This window comes from Arvicanthis niloticus, chromosome 3 (assembly GCF_011762505.2).
Source record: "Arvicanthis niloticus isolate mArvNil1 chromosome 3, mArvNil1.pat.X, whole genome shotgun sequence".
Classification (NCBI taxonomy): domain Eukaryota; kingdom Metazoa; phylum Chordata; class Mammalia; order Rodentia; family Muridae; genus Arvicanthis; species Arvicanthis niloticus.
In genome coordinates this window covers 24,090,590-24,098,419 of record NC_047660.1, presented here as the reverse complement: position 1 = coordinate 24,098,419, position 7,830 = coordinate 24,090,590, and the positions used below count along the sequence as shown (strand labels likewise).

General features: G+C 39.0%; 1 pseudogene; it reads right to left on the bottom strand.

The window, feature by feature from the left end:
- Positions 1-1,896: 1,896 nt before the first annotated feature.
- On the bottom strand, positions 1,897-2,001 carry LOC117706458 (U6atac minor spliceosomal RNA; annotated as a pseudogene).
- Positions 2,002-7,830: the final 5,829 nt, after the last annotated feature.

Here is a 7,830-nt window from a genome sequence, read left to right as displayed (position 1 = left end):
TCAAATTCTAAACACTAAAATTAAATTGGAAAAGGATATATCCATTATCAACTCAGGAGTCTCACAACAATTTTAAATTCTTTCATAAAGATCACTTTACAGAGTGAATTTGTTTTAGATAAAATCTCAGCACATACTTGTCCTAGTTAGGGTTTTACTGCTGTTAACAGACACCATGACCAATGCAAGTCTTGTATGGGACAACATTTAATTGGGGCTGGCTTACAGTTTCAGAGGTTCAGTCCATTAACATCAAGTATGGCAGTATTCAAGGCAGGCATGATGCAGGCAGAGATGAGAGTTCTGTATCTTCATCTGAAGGCTGCTAGCAGAATACTGACTTTCGGGCACCTATAATAAGGGTCTTAAAGCCCATAGCCACAGTGACACACCTACTCCAACAGGGTCACACCTGCTAATTGTGCCACTTACTGAGCCAAGCATATACAAACCATCACAATACCCTAGGATAGCCTAAACTCATGATCCTCCTGACTCTGCCTCCTGACTGACAGGAGACCTGTTCTCCTATTTTCTAACCTAAAGAATAAAATTAACATTGTCTGTAGCTACATGCAAAGAGATTTCAAAGAGCAATTATATCTATTGGCAAGGTAACATCATGGGAGGACAAGTATACCTTCAAAAATACATAAAGTTCTTAAAGTTAGAATTGATGTAGTCTACTACATAACACCAATGATGCCCACATATAATAGTCTACTCAAAAATCAAAGAACAAACTCTATTTTCACTGTCTTCTCTATTTCTGACTTGTTGCCAACAAACTGTTGTTCCTTGCACCTTTTGTTGAAATAACTCTTAGACTTTTCCAATTGTAAATCACGATTCACTGGTGGGCTGTTAAATGGATTTACTAGACTACAATCAATATTTTTATAGTGAAATTAAATAGAATAAAATTTGAAATACTATAGAATATATGAACTTAACGCTAAGGATTTTGGTTTCATTGTATGTGAGGATATATGGACTTTTAGAGGCTGTATTACAAATGTCTGTTGTTGAACTTAACAGGGTAGCTTCAGCTCTGTCTTTACCTAGTTTTTTTGTTTGTATGTTTTTGTTTTTGTTTTTTTTGAGACAGGGTTTCTCTGTGTAGTCCTGGCTGTCCTGGTACTCACTTTGTAGACCAGGCTGGCCTTGAACTCAGAAATCTGCCTGCCTCTGCCTCCCAAGTGCTGGGATTAAAGGCGTGTGCCACCACCGCCTGGCTACCTAGTTCTTTTCAAGAGTGTTTTACTTAAAGGACTGGTGCTAAATAAGGAGGCACTGCTAGGTGATTTTTAAATAGGGGAGAGTTAACAATTGTTCATATAATTGTAGAAAAATTTAAGGAAAGCCATAGTAAATAATTTTGCCTATCCCTTACTTGTACTTTATAAGAAATGAGTAAAGGGGGAAGGGCGGGAGGAGAGAAAGAGGCAATGACAAGCAGAGAGATGTTGAGAAAGAGAGAAACAAACATATTTAGGAATAGAATCTGATCAAATCTTGTCTGTGCATACACACACACACACACACACACACACACACACACACACATTTTTTTTAAGCAGCAGAGTCCTTGAGCCGAGAGTTAAGCACAAACGGCAGGTTACTTGACATCAGACTTAGGTTGGGCTTGAGAATCTAACCAAGTGATCCACATCTTTAGCCTCGCCTCCCTGACTATTCTTTTTAGTCATCTGTATCTTTTCTGCTCAAATTAGCTTAGGAAGATTATGTTTTTACAAATGAGAGTCCTGGCTAATTTCAAGTGTCTGTTTTTCACTTTTCAGTGCTACACAAACATCTTACACTGGGTAATGTAGAAACAAGAGAAACTGATTTTTTAAAAGGAAAGAATGAAGGAAAAGAAGGAAGAAAGGAAGGAAGGAAGGAAGGTTAAGAAGATACAAGTAAGTGGCAATGCCTTAACCATATGTGTGTTGTTAGGACCAAGGGACTCTTCCATCCTTGTCAAAGGGAATGCTGACCAGGAGGAGAATAAAATATGGAGTGTAAAAAAAAATAGATAAAAGATTAAAACAGCTTCCGGTCTGGGCCAGGGCACTGAGCAGATCTTGGGTGGCAGCTCTGCTCCCAACCTTCAAGAACCCAGAGGAAGAGGGGATCCCAGGCACTCCAACTTGGGCAGTATCTTAGAATACACAGCCTTGGTGTATCTACTCATCAAGTATACAGAGAAGACCTGCCCAAACCTCCGATGTCCTGGAATTCCATCTGGATTCGGTGAAGACACAGCATCAGAGGATTATCAACTTACTCTTCCCCCCACCCCTCTTCTAATATCTCAACGCCCGTAATCAGCCTGAAGAAGTTACAGAAGAGTCAGCGCCCCTATTCCCTGGGCTTGGGGACGAATGTGGTTAATAATGGTCTGTCTTTCTAGGGAAAAGTAGTAGTTTTGTTGGAACAGGGGGGATTAGCTAGGACTTACTGCACAGCGATAACCTATTGGTAGAAATCTGTATAATTATTATCAAGATGAAGTTATAATTTCTTAAATGGTACAAAATTTACTTTGATTTCAAATTTAAGGTTTTCATTGGTACGAGCTCCTTATTAATATAAAAGTAAGATGAATATTGATACTCTCATGGGCAATGTGCTTGTATAACACATTTAGGAATACAAGGCCTAGACCCAGTCCTTCCTTAACTTTTTTAACTGATTTGGGATGGTTAACCTATGAGTTAAGGGACTATAGCAAATTTATGGCTTTGAGTTAATTGTTAGGAGGTTAACCATATTTTATTTAGAAATAGCCAAGAGGAGTGAACAGACAACAGTCCAGGTGACCTTACATGGATAGTTGGTTTTCAAAACGTCAGAAGTCCATAGAATTGACGCAACAAAAATTTATATAAATGTCCATTCTGATTAGAGACCTGTCTGCTCCTGACAGCTTCCTGTTGTGGATTCTAAGAAGAAATTGAGCATCCTTGGAGTTATGACAGTTGTGTGGTGACAGCCACTAGGCAAGAATTGCCTCTTTCCATCTACAGACTAACTACTGTCCTGAAGAGGACACACATGCAGAATAGTCGACTGATTATATCTGCCCAGACAGAGTAATCAGCCCTTAATAATCCTACATCACTAAGGTCTGTCAGATGACTCTCGGCCAGAAGGCTGAAGATTTGATGCTCGAACATTCGGTAGTATAGGGGCTTCTCAGGTGTTCAGAGGTCTCTATAAATTGGCTAAGTTTTAGAAGCTATGTTTAGTGCTTCCTATAACTTCAGTTAACTCAGTCATTCTGGATTTCTGATGGGGTTGAAGACCAATAGTCTCATAGCCAATCCTGGCTATTTACTTTGAGAGAAAAGATCTGAGTAGATAGTTTTCAGCTGGCATTCATTATAAAACCAAAAAAAAAAAAAAAAAAAAAAAAAAGCCAGGATCAAAAGTAAGTGTTTTAGTTAGAAGACAGAGGTTCTGGTTAGTCAACAAAATGATGGACTGGGTATTAGAACTATCTTATACCTCACTGGTACAATTAGGAATAAGTATGCTCTAACTGTATTTTGAGAGAAAAGTTTTACTTTAACAGGAAGAGTGATATGTAGGAGGAGCTAAGTGGGAAGGAGTACTGAGAGGAAGAGATGGAGTAAGGAGAGAAGATGAAGGAGAGGAGAAACTAGATGATGAGAGAGAGAAAGAGAGAGGGGGCATGGAGGCAGATGTTCACAGGTCTCTACCAGTCAAAGATAGTCTTTATATCTAGATTGGGTATTGGATTACCCTTCTGATTGAGCATTACCAAACTTATAAATCCTTTGATTAACATTTAAAAAAAATTGTATAAAAGCAAAAAGGAAAGGGGGGCATGGGACAGGGGTTTTCTAGGGAGGGGAAATGGGGAAAGGGGATGGCATCTTAAATGTAAATAAAATAAAATGAAAAAAAAGATTAAAACAATAAGATAAGATACAAATTCTGTTTCCTAAAAGTGTATGTGTGTGTGTTTATGTATGTGTACTTGTGTGCTTGTTTTTGTGTGTATATATGTGTGTCTGTGTGTATCTGTGTGTGTATGTCTCTGTGTGTGTATGTCTATGTGTGTGTGTATGTTTGTGTGTGTATGTATGTGTGTATTTGTATGTGCATATGTATATGTGTATATTTGTGTGTGCATATGTTGTATGTGTGTTTGTATGTGTGTATGTCTGTCTGTGTGAATGTGTGTTTGTGTGTGAGTGTGTATGTGTATATGTGTGTGTATTGGTGTGTGTTTTTGTGTGCCTGTGTATGTGTGTATATGTGTGTGTATGTGTGTATTTGTGTGTGCATATGTGTATGTGTATATTTGTGTGTGCATATGTTGTATGTGTGTTTTTATGTGTGTATGTCTGTCTGTGTGAATGTGTGTTTGTTGAGTGTGTATGTGTATATGTGTGTGTATTGGTGTGTGTATTTGTGTGCCTGTGTATGTGTGTATATGTGTGTGTATGTGTGTATTTGTGTGTGCATATGTGTATGTGTATATTTGTGTGTGCATATGTTGTATGTGTGTTTTTATGTGTGTATGTCTGTCTGTGTGAATGTGTGTTTCTGTGTGAGTGTGTATGTATATATGTGTGTGTATTGGTGTGTGTATTTGTGTGCCTGCATATGTGTGTATATGTGTGTGTATGTGTGTATGTATACATCTGTTTGTATGTGTGTGTATGTGTGTGTCTGTTGGTGTCTGTGTGTATATGTTTGTGTGTGTATGTGTATGTTTGTATGTGTGTTTATGTTTGTGTGTGTATCTGTGTGTGTGTGGTGTGTATGAGTGTATCTGTGTGTGTATGGTGTGTATGTGTGTGTTTGTATATGAGTGTGTGTGTGTGTGTGTGTGTGTGTGTACTCATCTTACCAGTGCAGATGTCAATTATCTTGCAGAATCTGATGGACTCAGACCTTACATGTTGTAAGGGTGATTATACTCAAAGTTTGTTAGCATGCTTATAGAAAGGTTTCTTTTTAAAAACTGAAATGTTAGAAATTGTAACCAGTTCATGTAAACTTCAGTAGCTATAAAAATTACTTGGGTACATTACAAAAATTGCACTATGGTACAATTCCAAACATTAAGATCACAGGGCAATAACTAACATGAAGTCAGAAGAAATTATCAAAAACCAATCTAATCGCCTTTGCTGACAGAGCAAAGAACATTGTATATATCAGAAAAGCAATAAACACAGTGTGTCTCAACCTCAGGATAGCCTCTGATTTTCTCCCATCTGACACACTTCATCAACAAGCAGAGAAAATATAGCTTAAGCCAATATTTCTCAAACAATGTACAGTGACCCCCAAGGTTATCATGAACAGGTACCACAGAGACCATAGAATTTCTTCTCCACAGTGTGTCTGAGCCAGAGGAAGTCAAATATGGAGGACACGCTGACAAGACATAAGGTAATTAAGGGGTGTGGGAAAGGAAAAGAAAAAGCTGCCTAAAAAGACACTACTCATTCTGAGATTTTCAGATGAACAGTCCTGTCACCTGACCTTGCTCCAGCTCTTATGAAAACCCGTCCTTGCTGTTGGCCAGATAAGGAGGAAGGTTCTGATTAAGCCTGAACTGCAGGCATTGTGTTCCCTTTTTGCTTACATAGCCAGAGCCCTCTTATATGTGTATCAATAGCACAAAATAATGTATCTAAGCTTAGACTGCAATTGCCTGGGGTTTACCTGGATATTGAAACATTTTGTAAGTATTTAAGGTATGAAGTATTTAATCCAGCAGACATCAGGCTGTATTATGGTCTCCCTTTTTGATTAAGCTCGCTTTATTCTCTTAAGGACTAAATCAGGCAGCTTAGAGTTATTTACACATAAACTAATACACAGTAAAGGGAAATACCCTGTCCACAGTCATCTGCTAATAATCAACAGAGAATGGCTGACGTTTGAATTGAAAAGGGATGGTCTCCTTCCTGCCTGCCCATGCTGACACCTATACGTAAAAGACAGATTAATATGATCAGGTCCGGGAGGCGGTCCAGTGGGTGAGAGCACTTACTACACAATTGTGAAGACCTAGGTTTTGATCTCCAGCACCTATGCTAAATGTCATATGTATTCACATATACCTTTAGCCCAAGTACTGAGAGTCACCCAGGTTTCTTGGCCAGCCAACCTACCAGAAAACAAAATATCCCTTGGTTCAGTGAGTGACCCTGTATCAAGAGAATAAGGCAGACAGTCACAGAGCAGGACATTTGATGTTCTCTTTTGGCCTATGCTTGCACTAGCATATGCAATCACATCACACCACACACACACACACATACACACACATACACAGTGTATGTGGTGGAGGGTTAAGCATTGAGCATTATCATGAAGTGAGTCCAGATTTAAGCCACAAAGATTTATAATAAAAATTGTTACTATTAGTTTGGGCACAATATGAGCAACTACGTAGATGATACATAATTGAAAGAAATCTAACAGCGATTGGCTGAGGTGGAGGAACTCAAGAAGGCTGTCTGTCCAGAACTTTCATGCTGGCTCTGTACAGTCTTCCTTTCTTCTGAGTGTGAGTCAAGATGCTTTCTGGAATGGAAAGCCTTAGAACCTCCAAGGAAACAAGATATGTCAGAGAACTCCATCACAATTTATGCAAAACAGCAGAGGAAATTATGTTAGTTTTCTCTGGGTTTTATTTTTGACACTTTGTGTGTGTGTGTGTGTGTGTGTGTGTGTACGTACAGATGAGTCAGTGGGTTGTTCTTCAACCATGTGGGTTCCAGGGATTGAAAACAGGTAATAGGGCAAAGTGGCAAGCATCTTAAAACTTCCTAGTGAACCAGCATTTTTAGCTTTATGGTTGGCTTGGGGTGAAGAAATGCTTATGCCCTGATTTGGGGAAGTGAAGTTGATGTTTCGATAACTTATCTCATGGGAGAATTAAGAATGAGTGATTGAAAATATGGACTTTCCCTGAAGGAGCTTTGTTTCTGAGGCTGTTCTAAAGACCTTCACATCATGTTTTCTGTTCTTCAACCCAGCAAGATCCAGAGGCCTGTCCTTTCTACATCAGACTACAGAGCATCTTCAAATGTGAAACAGAAACCTCAGTATGTGCTGCAGGTCCCACGGAATAAAAGCAATCTGTTGCTTTGTATACTGATCATCACACATATCACCTTCTGTTGCTCTGTCTGACCAACCAAGAAGCAGAAGAATGATGACATCGCATATGAGTAGTGAAAGTAAGGTGCTCTTCTCAAGGTTGTGATGGGGCAGAGTGATGAGAAGCAGATTTCCTGGTACCCAGTGATCGCAGTCAGATGAGGAAACCATTCATGGCAGGAGTTCTGCATGCTCTGGGGCAGTTCTTGGGGCCCTCAGGAGGTTGACAATCATAAAAGTTGCACAGAAACAAGAAAGGGCAGGAAGAGATGTGTTTTGTAAAGACATTATGTTTTGATAACACCAATCCAAGTTTTAGAAGGATTTTCACTTAAAAAAAAAGATAAATCTGGGTTTTTCCTTAAAAGGAAAAAAAAGCAATGTATTTTAGTTGAATTTTCACTTTAAATTGTTTTAAAGAGAAGAAAGCATGCTGCCCAACTTATTCTGGCAGAATGCCAAAATGCTTCTTCTCATAAAGGGATCAAGAGCCCAGTTTAAACACAGCTATACAAATTATGGTGGTAAATGAAATTTACACATTTTCTCTGGATCTCATTTCTGCTGGAAGCTGCAGATTTGCAAAGCATCTAGGAATAAGAGTGGAAGCGACTTCCCTTCTGCCCCTCGTTTGGTCTTTGCGGCTGGGGCAGACACCTAGCTTGTCTGCTC